We start from the raw sequence: 21,818 nt of genomic DNA, 5'->3' as shown, positions 1-21,818 counted from the left end.
GTATATAGGATGATGCTATGCTAGTGACCGGTTAGGTCGGTATCCTGGTTAGGATGATGTTATGTTATGTGATCTGCTAGATCGGTTTGGTTGGATGCGTATGGTTATATGATTGTATATTTATGCGCACATGGTTGTTGGGCTGGAGTTGGGTTGAGGCGGGTCCTGCTTTGTGCTATAGGCCAACATACCCAGGGCGGACCGGTTATCCCGCAGTCCCAAGGAGCGGTCCGGATAGGCTGTAGGCCCCACGAGGGCGGACCAGACGTGCCGAGGCTCGGAGAGTGGACTAGGCTGACTGAAGGCCCGGTGCGGGCGGACCAGTCATATTGTAGACTCAGAGAGTGGACCAGGTGGATTGAAGGCCCGGTGCGGGTGGACCAATCAAACTGTAGACTTGATGTATATGGCTAGACTCGGAGGGTGGACCAGGTGGACTGTAGGCCGGTGCGGCGGACCACTCACACAGTAGACCCGAAGTGCATGGCTGTTTTGTATCGATTATATGATATGGTTATGTTTTTATGGCGTTGGTATTTTGGGGGTATCTCACTAAGCTTTCGGGCTTACAATTGTAGTTTAAATGTTTTAGGTACTTCAGGAGACCGTGGCAAGGCAAAGGCATGATCGTACCACTCCTCGAGTTTTTATGTGTTTACGATGTGGTTTCTGGGAAATACTCTGATAATAAATGTATTGAAAACCTTTTTGTAATAACTTTATGAAATTGGGTTGTTTTTGAAAAGTTTAAATTGGTTGGAATTTTCAGAGTGTTACACTTGGTTAAGGCGACTGCACCCTCGTTGTCACAGAAAATCTCCATAGGCTCCTTTATAAGTGGTGCAACTCTAAGGTCTCCGATGAAGTTCTCCACGCATATCGCCTCCTTCGACGCTTCGGTTGCTGCTATGTACTCTGATTCGCACATTGATACAGCTATAGTCTCCTATTTGGAACTTTACCAGGTTATTGCTCCTCCATTCAGGGTAACTACCCAGCCTGATTGAGAGCGGAAATTATCTATGTCAGTCTGAAAGCTGGTGTCACTATACCCTGTCACTCTTAAGTCATCACTCCCACCGAGGGTAAGGACCCAGTCCTTAGTCCTCCACGGGTACTTAAGAATGTTCTTTACCACAGTCCAGCGAGCTTTACTAGGATTCCCTTGATTTCTGCTGACCATGCTCAAAGCAAAGGCCACATCAGGGCGAGTACAAGTCATAACATACATGATTGAGCCAACTGCAGAAGCATATGGTACTCAACTTATCTCTATTATCTCAGCCTCTGTACTCGGACTCTGAGTCATACTCAGTTTGGTATTGCTTTGGATAGGTAAGTCACCTTTCTTGGAATTCTCCATGTTGAAACGCTTCAACACCTTGTCCAAGTAGGTACTTTGAGTAAGTCCTATTAGTCTTTTACTCATGTTTCTCAATATCCTTATCCCTAGAATATAAGTAGCTTCCCCAAGGTCCTTCATAGCGAAACACTTCCCAACCCAGGACTTAACCTCCTGCAAGGTTGGGATGTCATTTCCTATGAGAAGTATTTCGTCCACATACAACACAAGAAAGCTAACTATACTCCCACTAGCTTTGACATATATATAGGACTCATCCTCTCTTCTCGAAAATCCAAACTCTTTGACTTTCTCTTTGAAACAAAGATTCCATCTACGAGACGTTTGTTTCAATCCATAAATGGATTTCTCAAGCTTGCACACTCTATTAGGGTACTTAGCATTGAAAAAAACATCTGGCTGACTCATATAAACATCCTCACCCAACTTTCCATTACGGAAAGCGGTTTTGACATCCATTTGTCATATTTCATAATCATGAAATGCAGCTATGGCTAGCATAACCCTTATAAATTTAATATTCGTTACTAGTGAGAAGGTCTCGTCATAGTCAACTCCATGAGTTTGGGTAAAGCCCTTCGAAACCAATCGCGCCTTATATGTGTGTACTTTACCATCCATGTCGGTCTTCTTCTTGAAGATCCATTTGCATCCAATTGTCTCACGACCTGGTACATTGTCAACAGGGTTCCAAACTTGATTGTCATACATGCACTGAATCTCGTTGTCCATAGCCTCTTTCCATTTTGCAGACTCGGAGCCTGCCATCGCTTTCTTGTAGTTGTTAGGTTCATCCAAATTTACCAGTGTGCTATCACTGATAAATGTATCACCATCTATAGTAATATGGAAACCATATAACACATGTGGAACACTAACTCTACTGGAACGCTTCAGAGGTAAGGACTCGCCCACTGGTTCAATAGGAGTTTCCTCCTCAGGTTGAGCGCTAGTGTTTGAGGTTCCTTCATCCTTAACTCTTGAAGCTCTTCAAGGTCAATTTTCCTCCCACTGTCCTCTTGGCATATGAGTTCTCTCTCTCGGAAAACCCCTCTCCTCGCAACGAAGACAACATTGTCTCTAGGTCTATAGAAGAGATATCTAAAGGACTTCTATAGGTAGCCGATGAAAATACATCGCTCACTATGAGGTTCGATCTTGTTGTGAGTCTCACGCCTCATGAAAGCCTTACAACCCCAAACCTTGATATGTGCTAAAGAGGGAACTTTCCCTGTCCACAGCTCATAAGTTGTTTTGGCAACCTTCTTAGTTAGGACTAGATTAACGATATGGGTGGCAGTCTCTAAGGCATACCCCCAGAATATGATAGGTAACGAAGCTCGACTCATCATGGAACGAACCATATCCAATAAGGTTTGATTGCGCCTCTCAGCCATACCATTAAGTTGTGGTGTCCTAGGTGGCGTCAATTGTGAAACAATTCCACATTCCTTAAGATAGTCGTGGAACTCGATACTAAGATACTCACCACCCCGATCGGATCGGAGCATCTTTATCTTCCTGCCCAATTGATTATTCACTTCTTGTTTAAGCTCTTTGAACTTTTCAAAGGTTTCTGACTTATGATTGATTAAGTAGATATAGCCATATCTGTTGTAATCATCAGTAAAAGTCACATAGAAGCGGTAAGCATCCCTTGTGGCAGATTTAAAGGGTCCACACACATCGGTGTGTATGAGATCCAACAAACCCTCACCCCTTTCACAAGTACCAGTGAACGGTGACTTGGTCATCTTTCCAAGCAAACAAGATTCTCAAGTGTCATCCGACATTAAGTCGAATGATTCCAACACACCAACCTTTTGGAGTTGGCCTATGCGCTTATTGTTGACATGTCCAAGACGATAATGCCACAAGCATGCCTTGTCCAAATTATTGGACAAATCAATATGCAATACATTATTTCCTAAGTTGTCTACAACCATCATAGTTTCATATACATCATTACAAGGCAATGCCTTCAAATAAAATACACCATTATAAAAAGCATAAATATAACCAATTTCATTATTAAATGAAAATACAAAACCTTTTTTGTACAAACCATGAAAGGAAATAATGTTTCACGCCATATCAGACGAGTAGCAACAATTATTCAAATCTAATTCTAACCAATCACTAAGCAATAAAGAATAAACTCCAATCTTGGTGACATGCGACATTTTCCTATTCCCAATGTTAAGTTCATCTTCCCGTGCTCCACATCCCTACTTCTTTTTAGTCTCTGCAAATCAGAACAAATATGAAATCCATAACCTGTATCAAGGACCCACGAATTATCATGTGATGAGTTATTAGACAGAATAGTGTAAATACCTGCACGAGTAGGCTTTATCTTCCCATCCTTGATGTCTTGTAAGTATTTGGGGCAACTTCGCTTCCAGTGCCCTTTGTCATGACAGTGGAAACACTCTGATTCCTTTTGGTTGGTAGAGGGAGTAGTAGAACCACCTTTGGTTCCATAAGAAGAGGATCCATCATGGGACTTTCCCTTGTGGATCTTAGCAGGAGCCTTCCTCTTCTTCCCTTTCCCATGTCCAATTGCCAGGACTGGGGCAGCAACAATAGGAGTAGAAGTGGATTCACTAGATTTTCCTTTTAGACTACTTTCAGTAGTTCTCAAAAGGCCTTGAAGCTTGCTAAGAGTGACCTCCTCCTTTTTCATATGATAAGTCATACGCAATTGATCATAACAAGGAGACAAAGAGTGTAGGATAATATCAATGGCCAACTCTTCATCGAAGTTCACATTCAACTTTAGCAAGCGGTCCACAAACCTTTGCATTTTCTGCAAGTGGTCCGTGATGGACTCTTGATCATTCATTTTTGTTGTTATCATGGAGGCAATGATTTTATACCTTTCCTGACGAGCACTTTGATGGTATCTTTCCATCAAGTCTTGGTGCATCTTGAAAGGGTAGTAGTCCTCATAGGACTTTTGAAGTTCAGCTGTCATAGTGGCAAGCATGATGCATGACACCTTTGTGGCGTCCTTCTCATGTGCCCTATATTTAGCAACCTCTTCAGGAGTAGTAGTGGCTTCATCAACCTCCTTAAGCTCTTTGTCGAGGACATATTCCTTGTCCTCATCACGAGTAACCATCCTAATGTTTCGAATCCAATCATTGAAATTCGAACCATCAAAGATGACCCTCCCACACAAGTTCATGAGGGAGAAAGAGCTAGAAGCAGTGTTGGAAGACATCTGAAAAAGAAAGACAAAGTTTAGATTAGATAAGAATCCTTAATATAACACCCAAATGAAATATTAAGGCTTGGACCCAACGCAATATTTTACAATTTGAAAGAGGGATGCCGTAATCCAATTGCAAAATATTTGAAGGTGGGTAAATGATAATTTACCAATTTCCACCATGAAAAAACGAAATTTATCATTAAATTTTAAATGAATTTGATATTCCTAGATTATTTTGAGATTCATTGAACTTTTTAATGGCATGTTAAATCTCGATTATGCCCTTCAAGTTTGTGACTGGGATATCGAGGATCACAAACAAGGTGTGAATAACCATGAAAATGTGTTTGGTACACTCGATGCCATTTATCACCTAATCAATGTGCCGGTAAACCACACACGCTCCATTGATATATGACAAACATCAAGCTACCCTTTTCCACCCATATTGGTCCAAGTTAGTGTGCCGATTAACCACACATGCTCCACTAACGACTTGGCAAGGTGCAAAGTGAAATTTCATGGAATAGCATCATTTTCACATTTTTCCTAAAGTAACTAAGATTAGGAATTTAATAAAATATTTAGTTACTTTATAATTATCATTATAATTTTAATGATAATTAATGTCCTATCCTACCTGTTCGGCTAACGACCCTCCACCAATCAAGGAAGCGGTGGGTGAGAGTGGACACCCGTTAAACCATAATTTTATAGGTAGTATCCTTATACCCCCCCTCCCTATAGATTCGCGTCATGAATGATGCCTACTAACGGTAAGACTGACTTGTCTTATATATATATATATATATATATATATATATATATAATTATTAAACTTTTAATATTATAATAGTATAAGGGTTGAATTTTAATCTTTTAAAATCCTAGGGTTTGGAATTAAATGTTTCATGAATGAGACTTTACAAATTCCAAAACTTGAGGGCATGTTTTCAAACTCTTCAAAACTCTAGGTTTCCATAACTTATGAGTTAATGCATTTTTATTAATGAGACTTTTCATTTTCCATAACCTGAGGACAAGTTATGGAATTCTTTAAAGGCATTTAGATCAATTTTAACAAATAAAATTATCAGGTAACATGTCATTGATCTAATCTAACTTATAAGGCAATTCAAATCAAATAGTACAAATAATCAACTTATTATCTTAAAATTTGATAATTGTCCCTTAATTGGATGGGTATAATCACTACCATATAAAAAATGATTTTTAATAGTCAAAAAAATTTGTGAATGATTCTCATCCAAAACATGGAAAAAAACAAAAAAAAAAACGTCAACTGAACAGTCACCACGTCGTGGTCACATTGACCACGCCGTGGTCATCAGTAAGATTCCAAAGAAAACGATTTTCTTTCTTTGAACAATTACCAATGCATCAATATTAGAGAAAACACCCTAGGCTCTGATACCACTGATGGTTTTTGAGCACTATAACACTCCTATGAAGCACATACAACCTAGATGTTTTGGATCTAAGTTTTCTCTAATTATACATGCAATATTGTTTTTCCAAAGCATGGAGCCTAACTAGCATAAAGATGTGATATATGCATCATAAAAACTAGTTAGAAGATTACCTCTTGTTGTAGCTTGTGAAATTTGGCCTTTAAAGAGATTAGCACCTCAAGTGTGATGCCTCTAATAAGTCACAAACACCACCAACAATTGGAGGACTTGAGAGAGAAGTTCTAGGCACCTAAAATCGGCTATAATCTTGCTAAAATGCTTGTGTGTCCGATTTTGGACAAGGGGTTACATATATATATATATATATATATATATATATATATATATATATATATAGTGTAGAATTCCAAGAGTCATATGTAACCCTAATTCTTACACTTAGGCTTATGATCCAATAAACCATATGGACTAGCTCTTCATGGATTCTCACATAAACTTAGTCCGTCATGGATCAATAGCCCAAACCATATGTATCACTAATTTACATAATTAGTCCCCGTTACTTTAATTAGCCTGTTTTGATCACTAAATTAATTCCAATTAATTCTTGATCAATACTAATTAACTAATATGAGTTTTCATTAATATATTATACTCATAATATATTAATAAATCACAAATAACCTATTTCTCAAATATCTATCCTATCAGATTGTTCTAGTGAAGGCAACCCAAAAGGACCATGCTACTATCAGGTTAAGTACATACCTATTACGTTATGGGCTTAGACACCTAATCCAACACCAAATTCTCACCAGAATTCGATAGTAAAAATAAGAGTATAAGTTTCAGATCTTCAACTTCAATCTTCACATGGTGTGTTGTTGGATAGTATGTCCAAGGTCATTAACTATTGGTGATATTTCTAATAATAACAGGGTCCTCTTGGGTTGCCCTTAAGACTCAAATTAATTAGAATCAATAAAGGAGGAATTGGTTTATTAATTATTATTGTTTAATAATTAATTAAAAACTAATTGGAAAATATTTTGGGAATTAACTAACAGTTTAATTAATTAAAGTGTTGAATATAAATTAATTATTAGTTGATTAATCAGAAATAGTCTAAAAACGTGTGGAAGAAAGAGGTGGACATAAAATCCTTATCCCATAAGGAGGATTTCGAAAATCATATCCCATCCGACAATGGTGGAAGGATAAATCTTGGAAGATATCCACGACTATAAATAGGGCCATATGGTTCATTCTTCCTTGCTGATTTTTGGCTTGAAGTCTCACCTCTTCTTTCTCCCTTCTCGTGGAAGAACTCTTTTGAGTTTGACCCCTCCTAGTTGTTTTCTATTATACTCTCTTGAGTTCATTGGGTGTGAACCAAGAGATGTATTTTGGTTTGGGTCCTTTTCATCCAAACAAAGTGGCAAGCATGAGAGCTCAATCGCGAATGTTTTTGGATGCAAAAGAGGTATATGATTCTTAATTTGTATTTATGTTTTCCTAGGGTAGTTGTAATTAGTATGAAACTGTATATCCATATGTTTCATATGCACTTAGGTATCTCATAGTTTCATTTTTTTTTACCTAGTTTAAGTGTATTTGATACATATAAACCCTAACAGTGGTATCAGAGCCATCGGTTCATAATTACTAGCAGCATTAATCCATATTGTCTATAAATGCTAATTTGAATTGGAAAAATGAAGAAAATCTAAAACTGAAAGAAACCAGCTAATCGTAAGCACGACACACTTCCTTCAAAGGGTGGCGCGCCCGCCCGAATTAGGGTTTCCTTATTACTTTTTAGATTTAAATTTGAAGATTTCTAATATGGATAATTACCAAACTTAAATTGTTTTAAATCTAGAAAATTATAAATATTATTTAAATACAATTATTTGAATATGAATATGTATTATTTAAATAATGATTTAAATATTTAATATTATTTATAACAAAGATTTATAAATTTGAATATTCACCTCTCATGAATTGTTAATTGTTATATTGCATCCTTCCAATTAATTTGAGTTATAATACACAACTAAATTTAAAGAGTTTTAAATTTGACCGTTATATATATATATATATATATATATATATATATATATATATATATATATATATATATATATATATATATATATATATATATGTCACACTCCAAAACCGGAACGACGGAAACGTTCTGGGGTGGATGACGTCATGTCAAGTATCACAACATATGCAGTATAGTAATCAAGGTACAACAACCATTGCATTAATAGTAATAGTTTTACATAGTTTACATTACATAGAAACATCAAAGTAATACAAGTAATAATATATGTGCAGCTTGGTACTAAACTGTATTCACCAAAAGCTCCTGGAATGTACCTGTCTATTGCTGACCTGAGAATACAAGTCATTTGAAAGCAAGTATCAACATTTTTATAAATGCTGGTGAGTTCCTAAGTATTTATTGTCATTTATGTAAGTAAACATTTTATTCAAAATAACTTTATGATAAGTAGTAGTTTAGAATTTACAGTGTATTAGCGTCCTTTCCAGAAAATCCTATATTTTCTAAATAAAAACAGTCTTCTACCAAGACTTGACAGAGTTATGTTGTAAAAAGTAATTTTTCCTTAAACACTATCATTACCAAAATACGGTATTTGATTTTAAAGAAAGTAGGAAAATATTAGGGAAAATAACATATGCCTCAGCAAAGAATACTGCAGACTAAGGCAAAAGAAATCATAGACTCCAGGAGAGTATCGAATGAACGACATGCCTGGATCAGTCTAACAAAAGGAGATACAGACCCCAGAGGGTATCAAATGAATGATACGTCTAGCAAGGTCTAAAACTGAGAAACACAGACCCCAGACAGTATCAATTGAATGATACGTCTAGCAAGGTCTAAAGCAAAGAAATACAGACCCCAGACAGTATCAATTGAATGATACGTCTAGCAAGGTCTAAAACAAAAGCGAATGTGAACTCGTATGTAACCATGCTGATCGACGATAGGGTATCCGATGACCCTCCAGGTCACGTGTAGAGGTAGTGGCAGTAGTAGTAGTGGCTTCATGTCACCCATGGGCCTTGCCGACACGGACTTTAGCTAGTAGTCAGGGTGTGGGAGTGTCAGTCTCGTATAGATTTATACACATGATGTTCGCTCTCCTTCCCGGAGACTCTGGTTACACGGCATTCGCGCAATGAAGCGTCGTAGAGGGAAATTGTGTGTCACATTCTAATGTAGAAGAGAGATAGAGATAGAGGTAGAGACAGAGATAGAGACTCCTAACTATTCCTATAATAGTTACTAGGGTTTCAGAAACATGAATAATAGAAGGAGGCATTTACTACCCAAGGCGATGAACTGGCTGAGAGAGAGAGAGAGAGAGCTTTTATGTCTATATATGTATACATGATATATAATTAATAATTAAACGACCTTCGGACAGATATCCGATCCCACCAGACCACACCCAAACGAGGAAAAGGAAATAGGGCGAACTAGCCTTCCTAAGTCCTTTAAACATTATTTATATAACTATACAAGTACAGGCATGCATTTAACGAAGTAGAAGCGTTTAACGAAGTAGTAGCATTTAAAGAAGTAGAAACATCTAACGAAGTAGAAGCATAACGAAGTAGTAGCATCCAACGAAGTAGAAGCATTTAACGAAGCAGAAGTATAGAAGCATAGAAGAGAACTTTTAACAAAAACTTTTGGAAAAAACTTTATACTTAAAGAAATAACGAACTGATATCATTTTGTAAAACGAGCTTGAAAACATTTGAAAATCCTTTGAAAACCTACATAACAAGTTTTGAATATAATTTGATAAAACAATATAAGTGAAGAAAACCTTGATTTAAAATACCGTGGTAACTAGTTTTGAAGTAAGACATACAACACGGGAGGTAATTTGAGAAAAGATTTAAATAAGTAAAAGCGTTCTGGAAAAACCATTTATAGTATCATACTTGGTAAAACAACTGACAGTGTAATAAATCCTTGTGCATGCAGGTTATCAATCACATGTGATTGATATGATAACTGGCATGTTTTAACTTGTATTCCCCCCATAAAAGCATGTAAAAACATTTAAAAGGTTAATTCAGGGGTATGAACTCACCTGTTGTAAGTGGATCGGGTGAAGGTGCCGGTTGGGTGCTCGGTATCAAATAAAGACTTGAGCACACTTAGTGACCTATTAACATATGATGACATATGTTTACATACAATTAGTAAATATAATACTAATTAAACATGTATACGCATCCTAAAGTGCGGAAAACACTTTGGTTAAGTGCTAGGGGTGTCCCGGGTAACATCAAAGGGTGTGTATGGCCTAGATAGGGAGTTTACTCTTCAAGAGTAAACTCTTTATAGAGTTCACGGCCCTAAGACCAACTCCCCATGAGTTTATGGCCGTAAACTCATGGTGGGGGTGTTCTAGGATGCTAAATGGTCTTATATCTCTCCTAGAATTAGGCTAGGTCCAAATATAAGGCATATAAAGGGGTTGAAGGCTCTAAATGGACCATTTGAGGAGTTTACAGCCCTAAACAAGGAGTTTACGGGTGTTAGCTCCTATATGCACATTCCTTTGGTGTATTAAGGTCTTAAATGGTAGAGAATAAAGCTCTATGTATTTTTCCAAGTCAAAGGAAGAAGTTAGGGCATCATTTGGGCACTCTTTGGGAGTTTACGGCCCATGGACCATTCCTAGGGGGGTTTACGGCCATAAACTCCTATGTCCAATGATTCTTTGATGTTTAATGCCTTTACTTCAATGGTGGTTGCTTGTAGACATTTTCCAAGGCCATAGGAGCTGTTTGGGGGCATTTCTAACACCTTAAAAGGTGTTCACGGACCTAGAAGAGGGGTTTACGGTCCAAGAGTGTTCTTGGGCCGTAAACTCATGTTTACTCTCCATATCATAAGGTTTTGGTGCTCTAAGCTCGAAGGTGTAAGTCCACAAATCATATCTAAGCCCTAGGGGTAGTTTAGAGGGGTTTTGGGGCTTAAAAAACCCACTTAAGGGTGTTCACGGTCCAAGAGTGTTCTTGGGCCATAAACACATAATCTTGCCCCTATTTGATGTCTTAAACACGAATTTGCATGATAACTAAGCTATACAACAAGTTAGGATAAGTTATTTACTAGTTTGGGGCTCGAAACGGGCGTTTTTGGCTCGAAAACAAGTTGTAGAGAGAGAGAGTGTAGAGAGAGAGAGTGAAAAAGTCTCAAATGGACTCCACTCACCCTTATATAGGGGTTTGAGTTGGGGCTCAGTGGAAATCTACCCGATACTGCCATTAAACGGGGCTTTTGGTCGCACCCGATTAAGTGGTCGTATTTTGACTTGGTTGAAACTAAAATTTTCCAAGGAATTAATGAGAGTGTTTCTAATTTTTTTTAATCCTTACTAGTCATTATAAAAGTCCAAATTAATTAACCGGTCCAAAGGTTAACGGATAGTTTAATAAGGCGAGGCTTATTAACGGAAGGAGGGGTTAAATATGACAGAATAAATTTCAGGTTGTCACATCATCCCCCCGTTAGAGGGAATTTCATCCCGAAATTCAGGTTTAAGCAAGGAAGTAATCATGAACAATCGGGTAGAGGTATGAGGGCACTTCCTATTCGGTTGGTCCTCGCACTCCCAAGTGAACTCTGGCCTGTGCTTGTCATTCCAACAAACCTTCACTTACGGGATGCAGATTCCGTCTCGTGCAGTTAGCGAGTCCTACTGGTTTGGCTACAAAGTTTGGGTTCCCAATGGTTTCTATCAAGATGAGTGGAATACAAAGAGTGACGCCGGGCAAACACTTATCTAGTCTAAGAAGTGGGTTGATCTGGGGTGAAGCTTGTAGAATTTCCGAAAGTAGTAGTGGTCTGACGGGGGTTGGACCAATCTCCGTAAGAATCTTAGATGGTCCTAAGCTCTCGGAAGGGTAGAGCTTTTCAGTACATAGAATATAGTGTACTTCTTTGGCGTGATCGCCATTTCCGAAGTTCTAATTGTTCTCTCCTGTACTGGAAGTGCAGTCCTTCGGGTTGGTTCTTAAAAGCTCGGGTTGTCCTTGGATTCGTGTTTCCTGTCAATTGGCTTTCAGAGGTTTTCTAGATCATCGGATGGATTGCATGTCTACGGGTATTTGTTTGCTGCAGAGTGTCTATCTCAATCTTGTGCAAAATGAACCTGCACTTCTGATTCTTGAGATATTCTAACGGAAACCCTTAGGGTCGGGGAGATAGGGTTTCGCCAGGCGAGTGTTGGACTATCTCAGGAGGTGGTTCTACTATTTCTGTGCGAGATAGCATTCGTGGAACACCTAGTAGTCCAATGAATCTCTAAGACATGTCCTATTCTCCAATGTGTTGGTTTATTTTAGTGCGGAAAGCACGTGCTCTTGTATAACCCATCAAATAACACCTGGACTGGTGTCAAGTCTATAATCTCTTCGAGATCTGGGTTATAAGGCTTAACGCAACCTACCCTCGCACTTTATTCAAGTATTCTTGGCTGCGGAGGTTATCCTGTGGTTCTCGGTATTCTAGTGTTTACTTCGGAGAATGCAGTCTATCGCCTACAGGGCGACGGTGATTTCCTCCATGCGAGAGGGCGGAGGGTCCTAGGCACTACTCGTCGGTAACGGGGTGGACGAAGTGCCTGAGTAGTGCGAACATCTTCTGCAACTACTCTCCTGAAGGTTTCGAGTTTTCTCGGTCTAGGTCAAATCTAGTGAGTATAGGGTTCCATCGCTCGAAACTTTTAATCTCTTCATCCACTCTTCTCAAGGGTTAATGTATCGCAGCTTCTGGATTTCCGGGATGCCCGCTGAGATGCCTAACTCGGGGAAACTAAGCGAGATTGGATGGTCGCAGTCAATGTCCTTGACTCTTACGACTTAGATTTCCTTACCAACCGAGGGTGTTAGCTACTATGCTGGCTTAACCGGGATGACAACAAATTTCAGATTTGTGGTCATTATAGTAGCTCAACCCACCGTGGTTCTCTTGACTCTAGCTCCTATTCTACGGAATAGGATGAAGGGTTTTACTATGAGGTTCGTGATAGAGCTCATACTTGGCTTAACCACTAATACTTGGTGTATGCAAGCCGTATATGATTGAGGTCGGTAGGATGTTTAGTTGAGCGACTCCATCCCAGACCCACAACCCAACGAGGAACAGGGAGTAGGGAGGAAGCACACATCTTAAATCTTTTTGATCTCAATTATATACCACTCTTATGCATATACTCAGTTATAGTAGTCAGTCCCATGAGTTCTATCCTCTGGGTTCACGAACCTGATTGCAAGGTGCGAAGGGTCTTTCTGGGTTTCTACGGTGTCTGCTTCGGGTGCTTATCATCTTCTGGAATGCCTGCAGTGCCTTTCGCTTCGGTTTTTATCAGTCTAAGAGGGGTTGGTTAAAAGCGCGCGGTACCCTTCTCCCGGGTACTTCGGAAGGTTTGAAATACAAGTGACGACTGATGGATCGTATTAGTCTTTATTATTTTAATTTTGTTTTGGTTCGGAAGAACCTTTATTTGCCGAAATGGCTATGGGGAAAGTTCTTTTTACACAGCACTAAGGGTTTACACATGGTTGCACGAAATCGAACCATGATCAATAGAGGCGTCGAAGTTGGCAAACTCCGACATGGTATAGAATGCGGGTCGATAGGGTCGTGTGCCGAACGGTCACACAAGTTTCTAGGTGTCTTGGGTTTCATCCCGTGTATCACTGTCGCGGATACTTGGACCGATAGAGTCGACGCGGAACTATAGAGAGTCCTGAGTGTTTCTGAGTAGAGTGCCTTTTCATGAATGGATTCTCACGAGGCATTTCTATAATCGCCAAACATATACTAGTCATGTATAATTAAGATGGGGAGGACTGTTGACTGAGCGACTCCGCCTTAAATCCACAACCAAACGAGGAACAGGAAATGAGGCGACATTCACTCACTCTAGGTCTATCCATCTCAATTATACATGGCCGTAACGTATATATCTGGCCATTATAGTTTTACTTGATGAAATTTTAAATTTTATAACAGTGCTGCGACTTTCGCCTTAACGGGGAAGTAATTACATTTAGAATTAGAGTTTTAATGTTCTCGGTTAGTTATCTGATATTGAGAGACGTACCAAAATTTACCGGGTTCCTTGATACTTCTCCCTAAGCAGGTAAAGTCAAACTCCTCCTGTGTCCTTGTCGTTTCCTTCAGTTGGGCAGTCCCTTTTGAAGTGCCCAATCTTACCACATAGACAGCAAACTGTATTGGCCGCCACATTGGTGGTTGATGTAATAAACTCAATCGGGGTTCTGCAGACGCGTGCAGTATGCCCCTTCATGTTGCACCTAGCACAAAAGAGTTCCCGGCATATACCATGATGATGGTAGCTACACTTGCTGCAGTGGGGAAGGTTTCCTAGGTATGGTCTTCTCGAAGTCGGGATGGAAGAGCTGGCAGGGGTATTGACCGTCTCAACTCGTTGCCCTTCGAGAGGTCCTTGAGCCGAGGTACTTCCCTCCTCGATCTTGATCTTTCTCTTCAACGGATTTGGTTGAGGTTCTTGGGTGGATGGGTATACAGAGGTTGGTTGTTGTTGTCCATTACTAGGATCGGAATTCCCGATAAGGCTCTTGCTAACACTGGCGTTGTTAGCATTCAGTTGAGCCATGACAGCTGCAATGGCTACCGAGACTGCGGCCTGGAAAGTAGCTTCGTTGAATAGGAGATTCGGTTTCTTGCCGGCGGAGGGGTTACGCTTCTTCGGAGGCGTGGTCTTCCTACACGGAAAGGAACACAAGCTAATGAGAGACGATGGTTAACCCTGGACGTATCAATCCTTACTATATTAGGCATAAATTTTTCCCGTGCTTCGTGTACTGGTTGTCTGAGTGTCGACCTACATCCTTATGATGTAGTCCGGGTATTCAAGGTAAGAGTATGAGTGTCGGAAAAAGCCATAAGATGCGAGTCGTTCCTACTAAGTTACCTTTATACTGGGAAAGGTTCACTCTCCGGCCTGGAAAGATTTGAGAACAGTTCGGAACGAAGACCGCAGGAAGAAAGGCTCATGAAGACTTATGGCTAAACACTCTCAATAGAGGTGTTGGGATCCGCTCTAATCATATTATTTGCAACGGGAAAAGGCGATTTACCTAACACATAGCGTGATTAGTGTAATCACTAACTCACTAAATTGTATTATTTTATGGGTGTATTGGCGTGACGAACACGAGGAAAAGACACTTATCGGGTTCCATGTATTGGCTCCCTCTGTCTACCTTATATTCCTGACTAGGACCGGCGTTGGTTTTCTTCGGATAGTTACCTAAGGTTATTTTCTCGTGAAGACATGTTGAATTTCTATTTCGCCTTACTTCCGATCCCGACTCTGAATGTCATCACTCCATGGTGGATGACTGGAAATCTCGGAAGTTTAGGCGAATTTCCCACCGATGTCCCTAAAAGATATAGGCACTTGTTGGTCTCAATAGTCTCGTCTTGGTTCATTTATCTCCGAAATGGAAATCTTCTCAATGAACCTCTTCTGGGTCTGAATCAACTCTTCTGCCGAGTACTGAAGTGGATAGGGTTTTCTACAGGGTTCGTGCGAGAAAGGAAATGTCTAAAGAATCCTAAGAGATTATTAACATTTCACTAGGTGATCCGTATCGAGTTCTGCTACGATTACATAGGGTATACAAATCATATATAGCTTAGATCCGATAGGCCTTCGAATATGTGATACTACTCTATATCCACATCCCAACGAGGAAAAGGAAATAGAGCGAAACCACACATTCTTAGCCTATGGGATCCTTATTATATATAACCTTGGGAGTATGCCCTCTGTAATTGTAGGTATATCAATAAGGATCTTTTTAGTTCTTCACACAAGGTTATCTATGGGTCCTAAAATACCCCTATGGTATTTTAATTTCTTGTTTGTTCTTAACTTCTGAATATGATTCTGGGATTAATGTGAGTCTTTTAGTATTCCAAAATACTCCCATAGTATTTTAAACTTTATGTTTGGCTCTATCATTCCTAGTTGGTAAGTTTCAGACCTGTTGCAACACCACTATCACTCCCAAGCACGCGTTCAGCGCATCTCGAATAAATGTTGTTGATCAGGTTACATTTATTCCAGCTTACGATTACATAACTGCACAGGTTTGACGGTAATGCTCAACATCCAAAGAATGTTATTCTTGTTCTTCTTGTGATACTTGTGTTCGAGTGTTTAGATTCTAGATGTTCTTATACTTTGGTATAATATGGTTATATTTTAAAGTATCATTCTTGGTCAGAGTGTTTTATCCCTAAGTATTTATAGGCTGTATATCTTTTATGAATTGATATACTTAGCTCACTATAAACAATGCTCTGATACCAATCTGCCACACCCCAAAACCGGAACGGCGGAAACGTTCTGGGGTGGATGACGTCATGTCAAGTATCACAACATATGCAGTATAGTAATCAAAGTACAACAACCATTGCATTAATAGTAATAGTTTTACATAGTTTACATTACATAGAAACATCAAAGTAATACAAGTAATAATATAGGTGCAGCTTGGTACTAAACTGTCTTCACCAAAAGCACCTAGAATGTACCTATCTATTGCAGACCTGAGAATACAAGTCATTTGAAAGCGAGTATCAACATTTTTATAAATGCTGGTAAGTTCCTAAGTATTTAGTGTCATTTATGTAAGTAAACAGTTTATTCAAAATAACTTTATGATAAGTAGTAGTTTAGAATTTACAGTGTATTAGCGTCCTTTCTAGAAAATCCTATATTTTCTAAATAAAAACAGTCTTCTACCAAGACTTGACAGAGTTATATTGTAAAAAGTAATTTTTCCTTAAACACTATCATTACCAAAATACGGTATTTGATTTTAAAGAAAGTAGGAGAATATTAGGGAAAATAACATATGCCTCAGCAGAGAATACTGCTGACTAAGGCAAAAGAAATCATAGACTCCAGGAGAGTATCGAATGAACGACACGCCTGGCTCAGTATAACAAAAGGAGATACAGACCCCAGAGGGTATCAAATGAATGATACGTCTAGCAAGGTCTAAAACAGTGAAACACAAACCCCAGACAGTATCAATTGAATGATACGTCTAGAAAGGTCTAAAGCAAAGAAACACAGACCCCAGACAGTATCAATTGAATGATACGTCTAGCAAGGTCTAAAACAAAAGCGAATGTGAACTCGTATGTAACCAAACCGATCGACGATAGAGTATCCGATGACCCTCCAGGTCACACGTAGAGGTAGTGGCAGTAGTAGTAGTGGCTTCATGTCACCCATAGGCCTTGCCGGCGTGGACTGTAGCTAGTAGTCAGGGTGTGGGATTGTTAGTCCCATATAGATCTATACACATGATGTTCGCTCTCCTTCCCGGAGACTCTGGTTACACGGCATTGGCGCAATGAAGCGTCGTAGAGGGAAATTGTGTGTCACATTCTAAGGTAGAAGAGAGATAGAGATAAAGGTAGAGATAGAGATAGAGACTCCTAACTATTCCTATAATAGTTACTAGCGTTCCAGAAACATGAATAATATAGGGAGGCATTTACTACCCAAGGCGATGAACTGGCTGAGAGAGAGAGAGAGAGAGAGAGAGATTTTATGTCTATATATGTATACATGATATATAATTAATGATTAAATGACCTTCGGACGGATATCCGATCCCACCAGACCACATCCAAACGAGGAAAAGGAAATAGGGCGAACTAGCCTTCCTAAGTCGTTTAAACATTATTTATATAACTATACAAGTACATGCATGCATTTAACGAAGTAGAAGCCTTTAACGAAGTAGTAGCATTTAAAGAAGTAGAAACATCTAACGAAGTAGAAGCATAATGAAGTAGTAGCATCCAACGAAGTAGAAGCATTTAACGAAGCAGAAGTATAGAAGCATAGAAGAAAACTTTTAACGAAAACTTTTGGAAAAAACTTTATACTTAAAGAAATTACGAACTGATATCATTTTGTAAAACGAGCTTGAAAACCTTTAAAAACCTACATAACAAGTTTTGAATATAATTTGATAAAACAATATAAGTGAAGAAAACCTTGATTTAAAATACCGTGGTAACTAGTTTTGAAGTAAGACATACAGCACGAGAGGTAATTTGAGAAAAGATTTAAATAAGTAAAAGCGTTCTGGAAAAACCATTTATAGTATCATACATGGTAAAACAGCTGACAGTGTAATAAATCCTTGTGCATGCAGGTTATCAATCACATGTGATTGATATGATAACTGGCATGTTTTAACTTGTATCCCCCCATAACAACATGTAAAAACATTTAAAAGGTTAATTCAGGGGTATGAACTCACCTGTTGTAAGTGGATCGGGTGAAGGTGCCGGTTGGGTGCTCGGTGTCAAATAAAGACTTAAGCACACTTAGTGACCTATTAACATTTGATGACATATGTTTACATACAATTAGTAAATATAATACTAATTAAACACTTATGCGCATCCTAAAGTGCGGAAAATACTTTGGTTAAGTGCTAGGGGTGTCCCGGGTAACATCAAAGGGTATGTATGGCCTAGATAGGGAGTTTACTCTTCAAGAGTAAACTCTTTATAGAGTTCACGGCCCTAAGACCAACTCCCCATGAGTTTACGGCCGTAAACTCATGGTGGGGGTGTTCTAGGATGCTAAATGGTCTTATATCTCTCATAGAATTAGGCTAGGTCCAAATATAAGGCATATGAAGGGGTTTAAGGATCTAAATGGACCATTTGAGGAGTTTACGGCCGTAAGATCCTAGATGCACATTCCTTTGGTGTATTAAGGTCTTAAATGATAGAGAATAAAGCTCTATGCATTTTTCCAAGTCAAAGGAAGAAGTTAGGGCATCATTTGGGCACTCTTTGGGAGTTTACGGCCCATGGACCATTCCTAGGGGGGTTTACGGCCATAAACTCCTATGTCCAATGATTCTTTGATGTTTAATGCCTTTACTTCAATGGTGGTTGCTTGTAGACATTTTCCAATGCCATAGGAGGTGTTTGGGGGCATTTCTAACACCTTAAAAGGTGTTCACGGCCCTTGAAGAGGGGTTTACGGTCCAAGAGTGTTCTTGGGCCGTAAACTCATGTTTACTCTCCATATCATAAGGTTTGGTGTTCTAAGCTCGAAGGTGTAAGTCCACAAATCATATCTAAGCCCTAGGGGTAGTTTAGAGGGGTTTTGGGGCTTAAAAAACCCACTTAAGGGTGTTCACGGTCCAAGAGTGTTCTTGGGCCATAAACACATAATCTTGCCCCTATTTGATGTCTTAAACACGAATTTGCATGATAACTAAGCTATACAACAAGTTAGGATAGGTTATTTACTAGTTTGGGGCTCGAAACGGGCGTTTTTGGCTCGAAAACAAGTTGTAGAGAGAGAGAGAGAGAGTGTAGAGAGAGAGTGAAAAAGTCTCAAATGGACTCCACTCACCCTTATATAGGGGTTTGAGTTGGGGCTTAGTGGAAATCTACCCGATACTGCCGTTAAACGGGGCTTTTGGTCGCACCCGATTAAGTGGTCGTATTTTGACTTGGTTGAAACTAAAATTTTCCAAGGAATTAATGAGAGTGTTTCTAATTTGTTTCAACCCTTACTAGTCATTATAAAAGTCCAAATTAATTAACCAGTCCAAAGGTTAACGGATAGTTTAATAAGGCGAGGCTTATTAACGGAAGGAGGGGTTAAATATGACGGAATAAATTTCGGGGTTAAATATGACGGAATATATATATATATATATATATATATATATATATATATATATATATATATATATATGCTAGAACAAGATCTATTATATGTATAAGAAAACTAAAACATTCGTCCTCGCATTTTTAAATATTGACATTCTCATTCTTACCATGACTAAGCTCACCTACTCAAATATAGGGTTTTAAGGAGGTCTCTATGATTCCTAATGAGGTTGGTTTTTAGTATGCTTCACGCTTAACGCCCTTACTGCCCTATTGCATTTTGAGATTGGAGTTACCGAAAGGGTTTTATAGTGATAATGGTCAATCTAAAAGTATTCAAAATACAAGTATAAAAAATCATGTTTTATTAATTAAAAGTGAATCTTATGTTATCCATAAAAGTTGTAGATTACGTGTATAACTTGTGGTTAACCGGCACGTCAATTTGAGAGTATAAGTAGAGAATGACATGGAACTAGTGAATCTCAAGTGTAACGTGAGTTGGGGACCAAGCAATTTTTTATGGATGATTCACCATCTGTTCAGTCATCTGTGGCGACCCCGTCATTGAATTTGAGATTAACATAATCCGATATTAACATGTCATTGATAATTGATGAATCTTATAGATCTAATAATTTTGTGGTGATCATATTAGGAAAGGAATTTTCCTACTTAAATAGCTTTACGACTTGTTTACAACATCTCTTTACACATCATGGAGCCAAATATGGAACCTAGCCTTGATTAAATAATTTGATTTAGGGTGATTATTTTTAAGGATTTTTATATCAAACTAATTGGAATCTTATCTCTTGTAGATGTTGATCCCAAGCAACAACAACAACAAACCTCCTCCTCCTCTACTGAATCAAAACTCTAACTTCTTGCTCCTATCGGTTCTGAATAGAGAGAAACTTGATGGAACAGGGTCAAACTGTCTAGACTGGATCCGCACCTTCATGTATGAGAAGAAAGAGAATGTTCTCGATGAAGATCATTTGAAATCACCATACGATGATCCAAATGAAGATGACGTTTCCTTTAATAAACATTTCAATGAATTGACCAAATTATCTTGCCTCTTCTTGGCGACCATGTCCTCGAAGCTCCAACAGAACTTAAAGAATTGGGGTTCCTATTACATGAACCAACACCTCAAGGAAATATTTCAAGATCAGGATAGGCAAGAACGATTTGAGATCATTATGTTCCTAATGGATTTTAAAAACCAAGATTGAGCTTCTATATGAGTGCACGTCCAAAAGATGAAGTCATACATAGACAAACTGGTAAATCTTTGTGTCGAGCTACCAAAGGATATAACCACTAACATGGCCTTGAAATCGTGTTGTAGTTCATATCGCAGTTCATTATGAAGCAAGCATGAAGAAACCTTCCAACTCAAAACCTACTTCTCCGGTATTGGGCATTGATTGAGGTTCTACTAAAAGGAAAATGTTTTCTCATCCAAAAGGAAAGGGAAAGGCTAAGGTTGAACAGTCAGATCAAGGCCCTAAGATAAAGATACAAAACGAGATAGTTCCTTCCACTGATCCAAATGAGGCCATATGTTTCTACTTCAAGTCCATGGGACATTAGAAATGTAGTTGCCCTAAATACCTGGAGGACCTCAAGAAGGGCAAAGTCAAGGTGGTTGGCACCTCATTTATGTTTATGATAAAACTCCATAACACATCTACTTCTAACTCTTGGATTCTTGATATAGTATGTCGTACTCACATTTTCTTTGATATGTATGTACTAAAACAAAGCAGGAAATTAAGACATGGGGAGCTTAAACTGATTATGGGAAACATGCACAAGTCATCCATTACAAGGATTGGGATGGTGTTTATCTTAGTTTATTGAATTATAGTTTTTCGCATGATATGGAATAAAACATTATTTCTTTTCATACACTTTATAAGGACAATTTTCGTTTTTCTTTTGATAATGAAAATGGTGACATTTTGGTTTATATGTAACGTCCCGAAAATCACAACCAAAGTT

The sequence above is a fragment of the Lactuca sativa genome, chromosome 7 (assembly GCF_002870075.4).
Source record: "Lactuca sativa cultivar Salinas chromosome 7, Lsat_Salinas_v11, whole genome shotgun sequence".
In the NCBI taxonomy this organism is placed as follows: Eukaryota; Viridiplantae; Streptophyta; class Magnoliopsida; order Asterales; family Asteraceae; genus Lactuca; species Lactuca sativa.
This window is presented reverse-complemented; position numbering follows the sequence as displayed.